We start from the raw sequence: 21,077 nt of genomic DNA, 5'->3' as shown, positions 1-21,077 counted from the left end.
AAATTGTTGAACAATATCAACAATCTCAAGATTACAAGTCCATCTCCAGAGATCTTAACGGTGTGCAACATAATCAAGAAGTTTACAACCAATGGCACTGTAGCTAATCTCCCTGAATGTGGACAGCAGAGAAAAAATTATGAAAGGTTGAAACACAGCATAGTCTGGATGGTAGATAAGCAGCCCCAATTAAGTTGCAAAGAAATTCAACTGCTACGTTGTCCCCTCTTATGAGCTATAACCATAACACTGTCCACTCTTATTAGCTAGAATCACCATGCTATCTGCCCTTACGAGCTATAAACACCATGCAGCCCCCTTTCTAAACTGGGCCCTTCTTCACACTGTCCCCTTACAATTAGTCCCCCCAATACTGTCCAGTCTCTATACTGTGCCCCATTCCCACACTGGTTCCCACTCTGCATACTTTCTCACATACGGTGCCATCAAACTGTCCCCCCATGCTGACCCCTCTGTATTACTATGCCCCATACTGTCGCTTTACACAGGGTCCCTCACACTGCCCAGTTCTATACTTTTCCCCATCTGCACATCTGTCCCTGCATTCTGTCCATTCCATACTGTCCCCATACACTGTTTCATAATGCTGCCCCATCTCTGTAGTGTCCTCCTCACTGCCCAGTCTATACACTGTGTCCCCACCTTACTCTTTTTCCTCTCATACTGTGCCCTTACAATGTGTTCTCCCAGATTGTCCAGTCTCTATACTGTGGCCCTTCCTCACACTATTCCTCCTCTAAACTGTCACCCCTCCGTATTGTTCCCCTAATAATAATAAAATTAAAATAATAAAACTTCTTACTTCTTCAGGCTTACCATGACAGAGGGGAGCCATAAGACTGCAGCATCTGAGTTCACATACTCCTGCATTGAATAGAAGCACTTTTCCCTCTTATTAAATGGTGCTGGTTTCTTTCAGCAGTGCAGGATTTAAACTGCTCAGATTTGAGTCTCTGTAGCTTCCTTCCTATAAGTTCTCAGCTGTGCAGTATCAGCCACTCCCCTCTCTTATATAGTCTCTGCTCTTGCATTCTGGATTGCCAGTGTGAAGTCTTGCCCTGCCTGGTGAGGAGTGGAGGATTCGGTGTTCGATTAAGACATTCAAGGGGAGTTGTTCTGTGACTGTTGCTTGGTGTTTTGGCTGTATGCCTTCATCTTCTATTTTTGTTTACCTTCCTAATCCCTTCGGTGTTTTCCCTCTGTTGACTGTGAGTGCATATTTTGTATGCTTGGTATTTCCATTTATCCCTGTACGTCCTTTCCATGTTTGTCTGGTTTGTTTATTTACATACACTATTCCTCCCAGCTTCCCTGGGTGGGGAAGGGGACAAATAAGGGCTGATTCAGGAGAACAGCAAGGTACGTGGCCCCAGCATCTTCACCATCAGAAGTAACCTGGGGAGCAGGGATAGCTAGGGCGACCCTAGTGTTAGGGACAGGGTAGGAGCCCCTGGTCATGGGTGATAACAGTATCATGACACATATTTTAATCTCTATTGGAGTGCTTCTCCTCCTCTGCATACAGCAGGGACGTCAACAGCGTGATCAGGTAGCTTCTGAAAGATGCAAGTTCCATTGACAGCAGGCAATAGGTCTTTTACTTGTTCTTCGAGCCAACTGTCATTTTAACAACTGACCCAGGGAACTGCCAAATTCCATTTTGATGGAGCAGCAAAATGCTGGGGCATAGCTGTAGGTCATCTTGACTTGGAATCTGGTGACGAAATTTTTTTATTAAATGATGGTGTGCAACTCAATGCGGTGGGTATTGATATGTGGGCATTAGCCATTCAAAAAGGTATTGAATGTGCTTTGGGGTTGTTGGATGTCTTGAGTATTTGAGGTTGTCAAGGCACTTTCAATGTGGAGGTTCAAGAGTCCATAAAGTTGGTGATAACTCATTGGGGTGACACATTGTGGGTATGGTCCGCTCAATGTGGGAATAGCATATCTTATTTTGTCTGGTGATTTTGGGACTCCTAGCAATGTGGTGTCCTGGGGAGTCGGTTAATAGGAAATCAAACTGTTGTGCTGATGGTGCTCCTGAGTCAGTGGGATCTTTGCTGGAGGTAATTATACTACATTGGGCTATGGGTTTCACCAAACATTTTCTAGCTTCAAGAACCCCCTGCTTTTTTATTGAATTATAGGAATATGCATTTTAGTTATGAAAAATCTTAGATTTGTTAATAAAATGGCCAAATGTATTCAATGTGTCAGTGTTTTTATTGCAGCAAGTTCATTAGTAATGGGTATGGGTGTGTAGTTACAGGTAAAAGGGATTGGAGAGATATTTATAGGATCCCCAGACTTTACAATGCCAAAATCAAGGGTATAATGTAATAACACATGACACCTGCAGATTTTGCTGTGGAATCATAAGGTATTCGGATAAGATTCATTTAAATTGTAAACATTTGCCACATGTCAACTTTCATTAATACTTCTCGTTAGTGTTTTAATTACAGCATTATATAATTTTGGATTTATTGGATGCTCAATGATTTCAGAACTGAGATTGTGAATGCTGCAAAAATGAGTTAAAGGGGTTGTCCAGTGATTGTTGATTGGTGGGGGTCCGACTGCTGAGACATGCAGAACTTGTAAGTTTTAGCCCCATTGGAAGTGTGCATGCTCAAAAACCGCTCCGTTAATTCTTTATAGGGCTGCACTTTAGTTTTTCTGGTAATCCCATAAGGAATGAAAGCAGCAGTGGTCAGACGTCAGAACTGCCACGTCAGTCTGTAATGGGGATAAAAGTTCCTATTCGGGGATAAAAAGTCCAACCGATTGGACACCCACCAATGATCAAGTTATCCTTTGGATATGTGATAATAACTTGCTGTAAGTCGATAGGAGAATAGCTATGGGCAAATTAACAATTAATTCACTGGACAAAGTCTTCATATTGAGGAAAATTTAACTGGTGACGAAGATACGGCTCATACCTAATTTGGTCTTTTCTGTGATAAGCTATGGATGCGAAATCTGGACAATAATGACACAAGACAGAAGAAGAATTGACACCTTCAAAATGTGGTGCTGAAGAAGGATGTTATCAATACCATGGATGGCAAGAAGAACAAACAAATCAATTTAGGAACAAATCAAGTCAGACATGTCACTCTAAGCACTGATCACTAAGCTACGACTTGCCTACTTTGGACACATCATACGAAGAGAGCAATCACTGGAGAAGGATATCATGGTTGGAAGAATAAAAAGAAAAAGGCGAAGATGAAGACCAGCAACACGATGGCTTGATAGTATCAAGTTAATGATGGAGAAGACCCTGGTGGACCTATCTAGGCTTGCAGAAGATTGAGCTTCCTATAGAGTGTTCATCTAACAAGTTGCCATGGCTCGAGACTGAGCCAAAGGCCATTAAATAATAATAATAACTGGACAACTCCTCTAACTCTGACTACTATCTGATACTACCTGTCATGATGTCAATGTCTGTGATATTTATGACAGTGCAGCTAAACTACTGAGTTATTTTAACTACTTAAAAAGGTACGTTTTTAATGTACATGGGCATGGAATCCCCCCAAACTAAAGTTTTTGTCATTCTGAAATGTGGATGTCCAATCATGAATGAAATACATTACATATAACAAAATACGTATTAATAATATAATATGAATTGTATATGAGATTTGCCCCCATGCATTTTCTCAGGGTGGCAGCTTTAATAATCAATATAGTCCAATAATCTGGTTCTGAGCTGCTGCAATGTTGTAATTGGAACATTCGTCTTTCCTTTTATGTGTTAAATGCTTATATAAAAGAGCGCTGTGACATCCTCACAGCGGGTTACATAAAAATGTCTCTTTTGTTAAGTGGATGCTTATGCATGTAAAATCTAATTGCTGATTTCCCCCCTCCTCCCCATCACTTTGCACTTGTAAGGCCTTGAAATCAATTAGTTTGAACATGATCTGGCCCTAACAATTTAAGTGAAAAAAAAAAGAAATGAATGACCTAACTAAATATAACACATAACAGCAAGCAATGATACAGTTTTCTAGTAAGCTGTTATCTGGCATTATGTAAGTAGAGCCACTCTAAGTGGCCTTTTGAAAGGCTGTCCTCCATCACCGCTTCATGTAAATGTTCGCCCCTGCCGAGTTCTTCCCGAGCCCAACTGATCTCAGCTAATCAGTGAGCAGTCAGTAATTAAAGCAAAATATATTTCTACAATCTAGTACATTAGTCAGGCTTTGTATCCTAGAGTTTCACCTTCAGAACTTTCGCTTGGCTTCTGATAGACTTTGGCGTGCATTCAAGAAGTGCTAGTTCTCTTCGCCAGAGATGCGAATTTCATCTTCAAATATCCATTTAATCCTCGTGCTTTAATATGAATCATTTATGTTTGTCTGTTTGCACATTTCTACTTGAAAACCGAAGTGCCAGTCCCCAATTACAATGCATGCTTATAATGATCCGGAATGTCATGTTCGGCGTTCGTCAAGGGTTTGTTTCCTCTCTTCTCCGCTCAGTCTGTGTACTGTAGGATTTGGGAATGTGTCTGTTATACTTTCTGGCCGACTCATATCATTATGTCCCTGGCAGCGTGACAGTCTATAATCTGAAGAGGTAAACTGCCAAAAAGTTACATTGTTTTCAGAAATTAATTTGGATTCATAATCCTCAACCTGACCTCTATGCTAGGAAATGAAACCTAGGTTAGCCTGTTGTCAAACATCTGAACATTAAGTTTGATAAACTGAAGCATAGAGCCTAATGCACACAACACAAAGCTTGTATAGTATACACTAGTACATTGCTCTTCAAATTAATCCTCACCTGTTGATTGAGGCTTATTTCAATATCATTCTGTGTAATGTAACAGTTTATACGACGGTTTGTACTTACTGCAATAAACCTTCAATAATTTAAAAACGAAATGTAACATTCTCCATAGTAAACTGTACGCGACATGGTACCAAGGGAGCATTATATGGTGGTACAGGGAGTCCGATACACTGCACAGGCTTTGTCCTGTGTGCATTAGACCCTATGCTTGAGTTTTGCTGCAGCTTTTTCACTATAAGAAAAACCAAAGAAATGAGCCGGTTCATAAGTTGGTATAAATGCAACGTATAAGAGCATGTTCACACTGTGGCCATTCAACAGACAAAACCTAAGATAAAAACAATATGAGCATATACCCTGCTGTGAGTAAGTAAGTAGTAGTAGTAGTACATATAAATAACATAGCGTACTTAGTAAACATTGTTTTTGATAAAAAAAACTCGTAAAAGCCAACCCACTATGACAAGGTGTACCCCAATTGGACTCCAATCCTGCTCTACCTCCATCTACATTGAGGTCGTCTGACACAAGTTGAGGTTTTAATGCTAGAGGATAGGACAGTCCCAATTGGGGTACACCTTGTCACGGTGGTTTGGCTTTTATGCTTTTTTTTTAGTCAAAAACAGGGTTTAATAAGTATCCTATGTTATTTATACGTACTATAGCCATTTACTTACTTACCGCAGGGCATATGTTCATTTTGTTTCTATCTTCGGTTTTGTCAATTTCATTATAAGGACAAATTAAAATTACTTTTGCAGTTTTACCAAAATTTGAAAAAGGATGTATAACTTCAATGTTATTACACAAACAAATGTAAAATGTGAGAATGGAGGTGAATACTGTATAAAATACAAATAATCAGAAAAGAAAAAATATCCATATCCATGAGACTTGTACTGTGATTACAATTTTTATTATAATTTGTGTATATTTATATTAGTGTGAGCGCCTGTCTCTGCAGTGCCACCCACTTACCCAACCATGTGTTCATTAAAGGTTTTTTAATTTTGTTACATTGTATACCTTGATCTCTTTTTGTTCGTATTTTCTTCTTTGGTATTTTTGGTGTTACTTTCCGAATAGGTCCTGTCCAGCAAATATATATAGTGTAATCATTAATAGGTACCCAATAATTTATATGACAAGTCTTATATATTGTTTCGCATCTTTCCAGGTATCTTATCTCAAACACCACATACATGTAGAACATTTAAGAGAAGAAGATAGAAAACCACTCTAACTGTAAGTAGGGGGATAGATATGTGGCACCCCAGGGGTCTGGTTTCCACAGTAATAGCAATATTACGTCTGAGAGCAGGTGGGAGGTCTCCTGGTCAGGAATCCTAAGCATGCCACACCTCCTGCCCAGTCCTGGGAGGGGAAGAACTTCCCCTATATAAACTGGGGCTGAGGCAGGGTTAGAGAGGAGAGAAAGAGAAGAAGAGGAGTCCCAGACAGAGACACAGTCTGGTCTGGAGTGAGGCAGCTATAGGGAAAGAGAGATCAGGAGCTCTGTGGGAGCCGTGCTAAAAGAGGTCAGGGGCTGGAAGCTGTAGAGCTCGCCCTGATTGAAGAGTTCTCACCGGACCCGGAGTCCGAGGCTGTGGGGACTAATCCTTACCCAGCAGCAGAAACCGACCGGCAGGGGATTTCAGGTCCTCTGGCCAAGAAACCCGAAGGCACGGTCACACGCAAGGGACCAGCACCGCCGTCGTGAAGCGGAAGCTACCAGAAGGCCCCGAGTCACCGGCCATACGGGTGAGCACCACACGGTACACTCAGGGACGTGGGCTACTTTTACCCGCCTCTAGCAAGGTAGCCAGAAGAGTACAATTAGTTGGGGAGGCCTACAACTCCGCCTGGCCAGGGGAGATCCCATCTGCTCACGGACTGACCAGGCCCCGATCGCTAGCCAGTACTCCGGGAGGGTCTATCTTTGCCACCAGTAAAGACCCTGAATTACACCGCACCGTCTCTGAGTGTTTCATCATCCACGTCCGCTGCCCTGAGGCCATACCCCTCCCGTTGGGGGTTATACCATCCACGCTGCACGACCGTACCACCGGCCTCAGCGGTCTGCCCTGCAGCGGCGGTCTCATGACCGCATTCAACGGGTGGCGTAGTCGAACAATATAACATCTTATGCCAAGCACCGCCACTTAGTTTGACTCCCTGGGCACGGACCGGGTCACCGCCACGAGACTACTACCCCTATCGGACCCGGCTCCGGGTAGGCCCCCGCGTGCGCAACGCCACTCAGCACAGGCCCAGGGGCGCGTCAACTTTTGGCGTAGTCGGCAGGATTCCGTGCCCGCAACCACCGGGTACTGCGTGCCTGAAAAAGACTGTTAAACTCACCTGTAGTGAAGATTCCTGCCATCCGACGCCATCTTCTACCTTCTTCCCGCCATCCGTGGAGTTTTCCCGCCATTGGACGCCATCTTCTGCCTTTTTCCCGCCATCCGTGGAGTTTTCCCGCCGTTGGACGCCATCTTGAAGACGCCGCGCGGGAAGAAGAGGGGCGTGGACTCCGAAAGCGCGCGAGAACTGAAGCTCCGCCTCACGTCCGGACGTTGCGTAAGGTCCTGGAAGGAGCCCAGCAGACGCCGACGTCACAGGAGCGCGACGGAAGGTCCTCAACCCTGACGATCCACTGCGGAGCCGCGGCCTACGGAAGAGGATCATCGCAAGGTAGGCCACGGTCCACTAGGGGGGAGGAGGATGTCGGATACGGAGGAGAGCTTCACTGCCACCGCCACCGCCAGCGCCACCGCTGCAGCGGTCATGCCTTTCACCATGCCCTATATCCCGGGGGCAGCCTGGCTACCCCAGTACTCAGGGGAGTCACATACCCTAAATGACTTCAGAGAAAAGCTGGATAGCCTCTTCCAGGTGTACCCCCTCACAGAGGAGCAAAAAGTGAGCATCCTGGTGGCTCAATTAACAGGGGCAGCCCAAAGGGAGGTAAAGTCCTGGCCACTTGGGAGGAGGAGGACTGTCGCAGAGATACTAGCCCGGCTGAAGGACACCTTTGATACCCGTACCTCAGCCGAGATCAAGCTTAGATTCTACGGGTGCAAGCAGCGAGCACATGAGAATATAAGGGACTATGCACTAAACCTACAAGAAGCCCTGAGAGCCATTAAGCAGGCTGACCCTGACGGCGTGGGAAACGAAGACAAGTTGTTGACTGAACAATTTATAGAGGGTCTACATTGCAATGCCCACCGAACCCAGTTGCGGGCAATGGCCTTACAGGACCCTCATCTGGACTTTGCACAGTTCAAGGACAGAGCCATCCGGGTGCTCCGAGAACCGGCACCAGGTGGCGCTGTGACCCACAGACGCCCTACTACCACTTACCACCAGGAGACGGCGCCCTTGTCGGCAGGGCCTGTGGGGGCTGATGCGCAGGCTTTAAACAATGACTCGGCTACAGACCTGCACCATCAGGTCCAAGAGCTAACTAAAAGCGTTGCTGCGCTAACCCGAACTGTGCAGTCTTTACAGGTTTCTACTCCAGGGAAGATCCAGCTGGCATCCGGACCGGAGGATATCCCGTGGCGACGACCAAGGAGGACCCCACCGGCCAGAGCAAGACACAGCGACCGATACAACGAGGACGGACAACCCATCTGCCGCCGCTGCAATCAACCCGGACATATGGCAAGGTACTGTCCTTTAAACTGGCACAACCTGGGGTAGAGGGCCAACCCCTAGGAATAAGATCACCAGGCCCATCGAACTGGCGTGACAAATATGTGGGAGGACATCCAGTCTTGCCTGTGGTACTGGATGGCATTCCTATGAGTGCCCTACTGGACACCGGGTCACAGGTCACCACCATCCCGTACGTGCTCTTCAAGCAGTACTGGAATGACTCGGATATAACCCGCTACCCTGACGACGACTTGAGTATCATCGCCAGCAATGGTCAGCCCGTGCCACAGATCGGATTTAAAGAGGTGACCATTAAAATCGGTAAAGTCGAACTGGCAGCACAGGGACTGATCATTGTGGACATTAACAAGCGCGAGAGTCACCCAAAGATAACTCTAGGAACTAATGTGATTGAAAATTGTCTTGCAGAGGTGATTCTCATTTTACAGCAGGTTGCCAAGAACGCCAGCTCCGGCCAGCAGCGAGTGCTCCAAAAAGAGATCCGGGCACTGATGCGACGGCAACAGGTGGAACTCTCCGGTGGTGAGATTGGTAGCGTGAGAATGTGTGACCCTTTCCCTATTGCCATGCCCCCGAAAAGTGAAATGATGATTTGGTGCCGGGCAGCTATTGGTCTGAGAGGTAGAGATTACCAGGCAATGGTAGAACCAGTCTACTCAGACAGTAGGCCCACCATTTTGACGGCACGGGGGGTGGTTGATGTACGCCATGGGAGGGTGCCCGTTCGCATAATAAATATCGGGAAGAGGGAAGTGTACCTGCCCCGGTATGCTACGCTAGCCAAATTGTATACCATCAACCAAAATTCTGTACAGACCGTGGAACCCTTGCCTCCATCTCATCTAGAGGAAGGTAACGGCTCTAAGAAACCAATGGAGGACTGGTGTCGGCAACTACATTTGGGTACTGACTCCACTCCCTCACACCAGAAACAGGGAGTCTATCGGGTGGTTCAAGAGTACGAGAGAGTGTTTAGTAAACACCCGTTAGACTTCGGGCGAGTAAAGGGGGTAGAACACCACATCCCCACGGGAGACCATCCTCCCATAAAGGAGAGATACCGACCCGTACCCCCTGCACACTACCAACACGCCAAGGGGATGCTTAGAGACATGAAGGAGGCTGGAGTAATCAGGGATAGCTGTAGCCCCTGGGCAGCTCCACTAGTCTTGGTTAAAAAGAAGGACAACACCATGAGAATGTGTGTAGATTACCGGAAAATCAACCGTATCACCCACAAAGATGCGTACCCCTTACCAAGGATAGAGGAGTCTTTGGCTGCTTTAAAATCTGCTAACTTCTTCTCCACTTTGGATCTCACTAGCGGGTACTGGCAGGTTCCTGTAGCAGAGGCGGACCGGGAGAAGACCGCATTCACCACCCCGATGGGACTTAGCGAGTTTACCTGCATGCCGTTCGGACTCTGCAACGCACCAGGAACCTTCCAGCGATTGATGGAATGCTGTCTGGGACACCGAAACTTTGAGATGGTCCTGTTATACCTGGACGATGTCATCGTCTATTCCAAGACCTACGAGGACCACCTGAAACACCTGGCGGAAGTGTTCGAAGCTCTGGCAAGTTACGGCCTAAAGGTGAAACCCTCCAAGTGTCACCTCCTGAAGCCAAAGTTGCAGTAACTGGGACACGTGGTGAGTGCTGACGGAGTGGCTCCCGACCCTGATAAGATCACCGCGATTAAGGAATGGCCAAGACCCTCCAGCGTAAAGGAAGTGCGGCAGTTCCTCGGGTTGGTAGGCTACTACCGAAGATTCATCCCCGGTTTCACCAAAAAGGCAGCTCCTATGCAGGACCTCCTGATAGGCCAGTCCAGGAAGGCCAAGAACCAGAAGCCGCCCTTCAGATGGGAGAAGCTGGAAGAATAGTCCTTCCGCCAGCTGAAGATGGCCCTCACGGGGGATGAAATCCTGGCGTACCCTGATTACAGCCAGCCCTTTATCCTCTACACCGACGCAAGTAACATCGGGCTAGGAGCCGTACTGTCCCAGATCCAGCAGGGTAAAGAATGGGTAATTGCTTACGCCAGCCGAAAACTACGACCCACCGAAAGAAACCCTGAGAATTACAGCTCATTCAAGCTAGAGTTCCTGGCAGTGGTGTGGGCAGTCACCGAACGCTTTAGGCACTACCTCGCCTCTTCCCGGTTCACCGTGTACACGGATAACAACCCGTTGACACATCTGGACACTGCAAGACTCGGTGCCCTGGAGCAGAGATGGATGGCCCGTCTGTCCAACTATGAATTTACGATCAAATACCGGGCAGGACGCTCCAATACCAACGCGGATGCCTTGTCCAGAATGCCAAACCTACCGGACGTAGGGGAAGATCCAGAGGAACTGGAAGAAGTTGAACTCCCCGCGTTCCACCGTCATGGGACTACCCAGTATTCCCACCGTGTAAGGGGTAAGCAATCCGCTACGTTCAACCCCTTACCTCATTACAACTGGGCGGAAACGCAAGACAGTGACCCCGCCGTCCGACTGGTGAAGGAGATGCTGACTCAGCCAGATGCCCGCCTTGACCCAGACGCTCCGGAGGAAGCCAAGCAACTGTGGGCTGAGAAGAGTCGACTGTTCCTTTACAAGGGGAAGTTGTGCCATAGAATGGTTAACTCCCGGACGCATGAACTGATCTGGCAAGTAGTGGTGCCAAGAAGAGACGCGGCTATGGTACTGGAGGCATACCAAGACGGAGCTGGGCACTTCGGATGGAAGAAGCTGGAGTTCCTGCTGCGCGAGCGGTTCCACTGGGTAGGCATGAGAGGAACCATCGAGAGGTGGTGCAGAGACTGTGGCCCATGCAACCTAAGAAGGAAGGACCGTGCCAGCCAGAAGACTCCCCTGCAGTCCATCGTCACCAGGCAGCCGTTGGAACTGGTAGCCTTGGATCATGTAAAACTGACACCCAGCAGAAGTGGCTACGTCTATGCGTTAACCATCATGGATCACTACTCCCGGTTCTTGGTTGTAGTCCCCGTCAAGGACTTAACGGCTCAAACAGCAGCTAGAGCCTTCCAGCAGCACTTCTGCCGTCCACACGGATACCCAGAGCAGGTGCTGACGGACCAAGGACCTGCCTTTGAAGCGGAAGTCTTCCAGGAGTTCTGCACTCTGTATGGCTGCCGGAAGATAAGAACAACACCCTATCATCCGCAAACCAATGGACTCTGCGAGAAGATGAACCAGGTGGTGATAGACCTTCTGAAAACATTGCCTCTGGAAGAACGCAGTCTGTGGCCTGAGGAACTGCCTGATCTGGTGGACCTATATAACCACATCCCTGTAGGTTCTACCAACTGTACCCCGGCTTACCTAATGAGAGCAAGACCTGTTAAGCTGCCTGTTGATCTGGATATGGGAGTCCTGACACCCGAGGACACTTCACCAGAAGCAGACTGGGACACAGAGAGGCAGCAGCAGTACCGGAAAGTACAGGAGAGCGTTGAGCGAAGTCTCTGTCAAGCAAGAGAAAGACAGGAGAAGACTTACAACCAGTATGCTCCCGCTGTTCCCCTGGTACCTGGAGAGCAGGTCTTGAAGAGGAAGAGACAGCTCCACAAGTTGGACGACCAGTGGGAGAAGGACCCGTACACCGTACTGCCCTCAAGCCATGAGAACCCAAAAGTCTGCACAATCAGTAAGGACGGAGGAGAAACCACAGCCATTGTTTCCCGAGATCACCTGAAGAAGTGTCCCGAGCAGCTACGAAACCCTGAAGAAGATCAAGAAAACCCTCGACCCGCAGAGGAAAGGGAAGAGATGGTCAGTACTGTACTCGGAGACTTCCCTCGGTCTTGGACACAAGTGAATGGCGCTGTTGTGGTACCCGTCCTCACCTTCCTCCAGCCAGCATCCCAAGTGCCTACGGAAAAACAGGTAGAGCTGGAAGAGCAGCCGGTCCTGGAGGCAGAAGACCCCACACAAGCAGACCAGGAGAATCGACCCTCTGCTTATGGTGAGCCTGCCGTGCCCCTAGTGAGCCAAAGAGCCCGTAGACAGTTGCCCAGCTCACCTTTGACAGCTCCTACACCCTGTAGCTCAGGACCAGTCAGTCAGCTCCGTAGGTCTACTAGGGCCACTAGAGGCCAGTTGCCCGTACGTTGGAGGATCTAAAGTGTTTAGACTGTTTTATTTGTATGTACCTGTTTATAGTTGCTTGTAAATAATTATGTATTTCTAGTTATTTTATAGGTGTCTTTTATGGATTATCCTGAATCCTTTGTATATATGTTTGGAGCGTAACCCAGGAAAGGACTAAGACTGTTAAAGACTCGGGGTAGGACAGACCCCTACCTGGTTACGGCTCCCTGTTCTTTGGTGAAATGGACACCCTTGTTTTCTTCAAAAACTGCACCCGGTTGCGGACACGCCGTGACCATCCTAATGTGTTTTTCTTTATTGTACTGTTTCTGTTTATAACTTGTTATGTTTAAAAAAAAAAAAAAAAAAATATGTTTAGTCCCGGAGTACTAAATTTTACTAGGGGGGAATGTGGCACCCCAGGGGTCTGGTTTCCACAGTAATAGCAATATTACGTCTGAGAGCAGGTGGGAGGTCTCCTGATCAGGAATCCTAAGCATGCCACACCTCCTGCCCAGTCCTGGGAGGGGAAGAACTTCCCCTATATAAACTGGGGCTGAGGCAGGGTTAGAGAGGAGAGAAAGAGAAGAAGAGGAGTCCCAGACAGAGACACAGTCTGGTCTGGAGTGAGGCAGCTATAGGGAAAGAGAGATCAGGAGCTCTGTGGGAGCCGTGCTAAAAGAGGTCAGGGGCTGGAAGCTGTAGAGCTCGCCCTGATTGAAGAGTTCTCACCGGACCCGGAGTCCGAGGCTGTGGGGACTAATCCTTACCCAGCAGCAGAAACCGACCGGCAGGGGATTTCAGGTCCTCTGGCCAAGAAACCCGAAGGCACGGTCACACGCAAGGGACCAGCACCGCCGTCGTGAAGCGGAAGCTACCAGAAGGCCCCGAGTCACCGGCCATACGGGTGAGCACCACACGGTACACTCAGGGACGTGGGCTACTTTTACCCGCCTCTAGCAAGGTAGCCAGAAGAGTACAATTAGTTGGGGAGGCCTACAACTCCGCCTGGCCAGGGGAGATCCCATCTGCTCACGGACTGACCAGGCCCCGATCGCTAGCCAGTACTCCGGGAGGGTCTATCTTTGCCACCAGTAAAGACCCTGAATTACACCGCACCGTCTCTGAGTGTTTCATCATCCACGTCCGCTGCCCTGAGGCCATACCCCTCCCGTTGGGGGTTATACCATCCACGCTGCACGACCGTACCACCGGCCTCAGCGGTCTGCCCTGCAGCGGCGGTCTCATGACCGCATTCAACGGGTGGCGTAGTCGAACAATATAACATCTTATGCCAAGCACCGCCACTTAGTTTGACTCCCTGGGCACGGACCGGGTCACCGCCACGAGACTACTACCCCTATCGGACCCGGCTCCGGGTAGGCCCCCGCGTGCGCAACGCCACTCAGCACAGGCCCAGGGGCGCGTCAGATATATTAAAAAAACTCTCCCACCAAAGATAGCAACATCAATAATGAAATGAGGTTTGGTGGCCATGGGGATAACAAGAAATATTAAAACAGATAAAAGGGTCCGATCGCAGGTCCATATTGCAGGGAACGGGGATTCCAGCTCACCAGTCTTGCAGTAGAATCCTCATACAGGTGCACGGGCAGAGGAGCTTGTCAGTCATTAATGGTGAAAGGATATCCGGCACTCCGGAAGTGGACTAAAATCTTCAAGTTTACTTCAGGAACATAAATATAGACAGGTTAACCATGATTAAGACCCTCTGGTCGAAACGTGTTGGTTTTGCTGACTTAGCTATCCCGTCTAAATTTATGTTCCTGAAATAAACTTGAAGATTTTAGTCCACTCATGGAGTGCCGGAAATACTTTCACAATACATAGGTCAGTAAATTCCGGCATGTGTGAGGCTCTTGAGATTGTGAAGTCAACTGAAATACGATGAATGGCCAGTAAATATTAGGTATGCAGAAGAAGTCACTGTGGTGAGATACTATAAGTTGACCGCTCCAATAACCGGAATGTTGTGGTAGATACAGAGAGTAGGTCGCTCCAGTGAATGCGCCGTGATATGAAACCAGGTTGCCATGGGTGGTGGACTTATAGTTTTAGTTACCAAATTTAATGTTCATATGTTTGACAACAAGTAAAGTGCATCGGACTCCCTGTACCACCATACAATGCTCCTTTGGTGCTGTGCCGCTTATAATTTACTATCGAGCATGTTACATTTCGTTTTTTAATATTTGAAGGCTTATTAAAATTTTCGATGAACAAATCAGTAGAAACCGTGGAGTCATCATAGTGTGGCCCAAGATCAAGTAAGACTGGGGCTATAACAATGACAATTTTTTTGCACAGAATATAAAACTTCCATATGCTACTAAGATCGGAGGCGTACTTTCATGGGTGGCTCAATTTTAAATAAACCTGACATAGTAATCTACATAAATTTAAATCGTGACATAAACGATAATTAAATACATAACTGTCCACACCCATAAAGGACCAACTAAAGCCAGCTTCACACATTCGACATTCATGGTTCAAGTGCAGACCGCACTGGATGGACTGGTCTCGGATCTCCTGACAGCCTTATATACTGTATGTCTATAAGACTGATGAGTTTAGCTGATCCATAAATCATGGCCTGTAGTCAGAATGTGAAATGTGTATGTATGAACACGGCCATGCATATGACCTTATTAAGGCCCTATACAAGTTTCGATGTTGGTGTGGATTTTTTAAAACATTTAGACTCTCTGCATTTGACTCTGCAAGCATGTTCATGGATATTGTACTGCAACAGAAGCGAGAAGACAGCCGGACTAACCCTAGAGAAGGCAGAGATGGTTCATTGGAAAAATATACCAAACATTCTATTGGCAGCAATGGAATAACATGAAGTCCCCTGAGATCTCTCAAACCCAGCTCTTATCCATATACATCAACCACACATGGACAACGATGACCCAGCTAAGGTTTTTTTAAAATATATATTAATTTAAAAATATATCACACATTTCTGTAACATCCCAGGCGGCGTGCTGGCATGGCTTACCATCTCTCATCATGCAAGACCGCCAACTTACCTACCAGTCCAGGCTGTGCACTATACTCTGCTTGCTGTGTGCATGTCTCTTGTCTGATGGTTTAGGGCGGCGACGCTGGTACTTCCTGATTCTTAAAGCTACAGTGTGTGCAGTCCTAATGCGTCCCCAGCCTATTGCTGTGTGTCACTGGATACTTAAACCCCCTCCATCCAGTAGGAGGTGCCTGAGCAACACTTTCTTTTAGTATGTTCTGTGCAACTGGAGTAGCCAGGTCTTGTCCTGAACGTTGTCTGTTTCCGCCACCCTGGGGGCTGAGTACCCAGGCCCATTACCAGTATCTGTGACTTCTAGTCTATTTCCGCCACCCTGGGGCTGAATGCCCAGGCTCGTTCCTGTATCTCGTTCCTGTGTCAGTTCCTGTCTGAACTGTGTCCTAGCCCGTTACCTGTTTGTCTCTATGTCCGATCCATCCCTTTTCCTGCCGTGTCTGAACCAGTACCTAACTCCTACTTGTTGTTTCTGTACTTTTGTTTGTGAGTTTTGTGTCCACTCGCTACTTCATAGCAAGTACCTTGTGTGTATCTGGCTCGGCTTGTCCTGTTTCTCTGCCTCTGTATCTACCTCCTGTGTTTTAGCTATCTTCCGGTGTTTCCCAGTCTGTTCCATGTGAACAGAGCCCTGTCCTGTCCTCCGCACCTCCGGCTCTGCTTCACTTGTCCTTCGCACCTGCGGCTCTGCTTTGTTTCGCTTGTCCTCCGCACCTGCGGCTCTGCTTCGCTTGTCCTCCGCACCTATGGCTCTGCTCTGCTTCGCTTGTCCTCCGCACCTGCAGCTGTGCTCTGCTTCGCTTGTCCTCCGCACCTATGGCTCTGCTCTGCTTCGCTTGTCCTCCGCACCTGTGGCTCTGCTCTGCTCCGCTTGTCCTCCGCACCTGCGGCTCTGCTCTGCTTGTCCTCCGCACCTGTGGCTCTGCTCTGCTCCGCTTGTCCTCCGCACCTGCAGCTCTGCTCCGCTTGTCCTCCGCACCTGCAGCTCTGCTCCACTTGTCCTCCGCACTTGCGGCTCTGCCCTGCTCCGCTTGTCCTCTGCACCTGCAGCTCTGCTCCGCTTGTCCTCCGCACCTGCGGTTCTGCTCTGCTCCGCTTGTCCTCCGCACCTGCGGCTCTGCTCTGCTCCGCTTGTCCTCCGCACCTGCAGCTCTGCTCCGCTTGTCCTCCGCACTTGCGCCTCTGCTCTGCTCCACTTGTCCTCCGCACCTGCGGCTCTGCCCTGCTCCGCTTGTCCTCCGCACCTGCAGCTCCGCTCCGCTTGTCCTCCGCACCTGCGGTTCTGCTCTGCTCCGCTTGTCCTCCGCACCAGCAGCTCTGCTCTGCTTGTCCTGTGCACCTGCGGCTCTGCTCTGCTTGTCCTCCGCTCCTGCGGCTCTGCTCTGCTCCACTTGTCCTCCGCACATGCGGCTCTGCTCTTGTATCCCAGTCTGTACTGGTCCCTATCCAGCCTGTGTTCCTACCTGCCAGTACCGGCCTGTCTGTATACCAGCCGTGCCTGCCAGTACCCGCCCGTCTGCATACCAGCCGTACCTGCCAGTACCCGCCAGTCTGCATACCAGCCAAAACTGCCGTTCCTGCATTCCCCCGTGTGGGTCAACAGCTGTGACCGGGGTCTGACCTGGAGTAGCACCTGGGCCACCTCCCACGTCCCTCCTCAGACCACGGAGTTGATTAAGCCGCTGTGTGTTCGTGGACGGATCTGGCGAGGCCCCTAGTCATGCCCCTCCAGGCACTCCTCGGTTCGTGGCCCAGTGGGACCACTAACCACGCTCACGCCAGTCTGTCCGTGCGTGAGCGTAACAATTTCCATATATTCACCCCAATATTCTTATATGTAAGGTTATTACCAGAAATTTGCAGTCCATTCACACCCTGATGTTTTGGTGGTGTGCCCGACATTCCTGCACAATGGAGCTCCTGGTCTCTTCTGTGCTAGGACCTGAATTAGAGCTGTATTTAAAAGGTTGTCCACTACTAGGTATCCCTTTCTTAAAGGGGTTGTCCACTACGTGGACAACCCCTACTCATTCCTCATGTTAGGCCCCATTAAACTCAAAATACTTCTAATCACCTCCCGTGCCTACGCCATTCCAGCAGTGTCGGCACTCGCGTTCCCGGGGCTCACGTAAGGTTGTCATGTCACGTGAGCCCTGCGCTCAATCAGCACTGACGTCACTGTCCCTATCAGTTAAGCTGGGTATTGATTTTTCCTTTCGAATAAGCATAAAAAAGGTTGCATGGTAGTCTTCAAAACTGCATAAAAAATGTTTTTTGTACTCCCCTAGGATGTTAAAATACATTTGCGCAAACATTTTGCAGCAAAAAGTCATAAATGATGAATTATGCTAAAATATGTGGATAAGCAAAACCATAACCATAATACAAAAAAAAAATAATGGTGTAAATAAGAAAGTTGCAAAACCATTTTCACTCCACAACAAAATACACAATAGCGATGATGAGTCAGCCCCTTGGTGTTAATGTGATATTAATAGCAGTAGGTCACTATAAATGAAAAACCAACTTATTTAATATACTGTATAATTAGAACAATAATCGGCCACTCACATGCAAATGCAAATTGTTTTGTATTACAAAAGAAATAGATTCTAAGATAAAAACAAAATGAGTAAATACCCTGTAATAAGTAAATGAATAGTAATAGTGCATGTAAATAAAATAGGGTACTATTATATAGGGTAATAGTGTAAAAGTCATCCCTTCGTGACAAGGTGTACCAAATCAGGACAGTACCAAACTCTTGTAGCTCACCTCACTATGTCTCAGCAAATGTTCCAAATAGATAATGGCAGAGCAGGATCTGGGTCCCGACTGTGCAGCCACTAGTGATGAGTGAGTATGCTCGCTACTGCACAGTGCTCGTCCGAGCATCTCACTGCTCGAGATGCTCGGCGGGAGCTCGGGTCCCCTCTCTGCATGTTCGGCGCTCTTTAGAGCGCCAATCAACATGCAGGGATTGCCTGCCACTCATTGTAATGCCGCAGCCATGGTGGTTGTGGCATTACAGTGATTGGATGGCCGCACAGTGTCATCAGGTCTATATCAGACCTGGCGCCGCCATGCTCGTCACAGTCACTCCGGAATCAGGCCGAGTAGGAAGAGATGCTGCTGCGTCAGGGAGAGATTTTCTTGTGTATTAGGTAGAGTAGGGAGAAAAAACGTTCATTACACATATCCATCTTAACAAACAGTCCTTCTGAGGACTAATCTATCTGCAGAGATATCAGGCAGGCAGTGTATATAGCAGACTGCAGTGCATATAGCACAAGAGGCTCCATTCCAATTCTGCCTTCTGCTGCTGTTAGATATTTCTGTACAAAGGCCCAGGTCTCAGGGGCCAGGAATACTTTTTTTTGGATCTTAATCCTCATTATTTGCTTAAAAAGCAATCCAGAGAACACCGTTTTTCTGCGCCATTTGCTTGTTGGCACTGCAGAATACAGCCAGGTCCTTTCCATATTACAGCGCTAGAAATCCAGCTATTTAAAACTCTGTTTTCTCCATCACACGGATCACGTATATGTTTTCAGAAAATACTGCCATTTTTGACCTCCATTAAAAAATTTTTTCACTGTGTCAGCGACATTTTTGACACCAGTTTGCTGTTCAAACTAGTTACCTACAGGCCAGGTATTTAAAACTGTGCTTTCTCTGTCACACGGATCACATATACGTTGTCAGAAAATACTGCCATTTCTGGCCTCCATTAAAAATTTCCTTTAGTGTGTCAGTGAATCAATTCACCGCAGTTTGCTGTTCAAACTACTTACCTACAGGCCAAGTGCTTAAAACTCTGCTTTCTCTATCACACGGATCACATATAAGTTCACTCCAAACTCAGTCATTTGTAGTGAGCGTGGAAGATACTGTCCTCCATTTAAAATGGGCAAGGCACGTGGAAAGGGATGACGAACTGGACGTGATGGTGATGGTGCATGCAGAGGCCGAGGACAAGGCCGTGGGCAAGCTGAAATTGTGCCACAACAAACACCCACATCTTCTCGCCTGACCTTCCTGTCCCAATTCCTAGGGGACAGCAGCACACCACTATTGAACCCAGAGCAGTGTCAAAAGGTTGTTGGTTGGATAGCGGATAATGTTTCCAGTCTTAGTAGCCGTGAGTCTGGACCACATATTCCTCACCCTGATCCTCCTTCCTCCCACCATGCCGAGTGCCTGGAGACAACTGATCCCACACTTGGACACTCTGTTCACTTTTCCATTTATAGATTCGAGCCTCTCGCCCGGTCCACTTGAAGCGGGGCAAGAGGAGATTGCGTGTAGCGATGCCCAAATATTTGAGCAGCCACGGTCACACGAAGGCGACTCTGGGAAAGTGTCACAAGAGGTGGACGATGATGAGACACAATTGCCAGAAAGTCAGGAGGAGGACCAGGGTGCAGAAGTGGAAGATGAGGTGGTGGATGATATAGTAACTGACCCATTTGCACCACCTGCCAGGCCAGCATCAGCAGAAGTGGCAAAACGACCAGCCTGACCACCACCAGCATGATCAGGCACATGGCAGCAAAGCACCCGACAGTGTCTGCAGGTGGCACCATTGCTTCTTCCGCTGTTGTGCATGCAAGGCAATCCCCTGTGCATGGTGCATGCGAAGATGCCTCCTGCCCTGCACCTGTCGTTGCGCACTCTCAAGTAGCAGCATCAGGAAGCATGTCCATGTCCTTGTCCAAGCGCAGCGTTCAGTTGCCCACACTCCAGTCCTTGGAACGCAAGCGCAAATATGCAGCAAATGCCCCACTGGTCACATTACTAAATTCTCACATTTCACGACTGCTTGCACTCGAAATGTTGCCTTTTAGGCTCGTGGAGACGGAAGCATTCCGCAACCTGATGGCGGTGGCCGTCCCTCTGTACTCGGTCCCGAGCCGCCACTATTTCTCCCGGTGTGCCGTCCCCCCATTACACAAGCACGTGTCCCAAAACATTAGCCGTGCCCTCAACAATGCAGTTACCGGGAAAGTCCACCTAACCACGGACACGTGGACAAGTGCTTGTGGGCAGGGACGGTACATCTCGCTGAGGGCACACTGGGTTAACATAGTGGAAGCCGGGACCCAGTCGGACCTTGGGATGGAACACGTCCTCCCAACGCCAAGGATTGTGGGCCGTAGGTCAATCAGGGTTGTCCCCACGGTCTACAGAGGAGTCTCTGGTTTTCTGGTGGGTCCGTCCAACCCTGCCGAGAAGCAGCCCTGGCTAAGAAAAGTGTGGGGGAAGGTTCCCGGACACTCTATGGCTGTTTTTTTAATGTGGATCGGACGTGCTTATGCATGTTATTTCTCAAACCGGATTGCAGATCAGGCCATTGCCCAACTCTGTAGTCATGAAATTAAATG

Source organism: Phyllobates terribilis, unplaced genomic scaffold (genome assembly GCF_046119375.1).
Source record: "Phyllobates terribilis strain yellow unplaced genomic scaffold, ASM4611937v1 Scaffold_8__6_contigs__length_399053987, whole genome shotgun sequence".
Lineage (NCBI taxonomy): Eukaryota > Metazoa > Chordata > Amphibia > Anura > Dendrobatidae > Phyllobates > Phyllobates terribilis.
The sequence above is the reverse complement of the archived record's forward strand: the minus strand, read 5'-3'. Positions refer to the sequence as shown.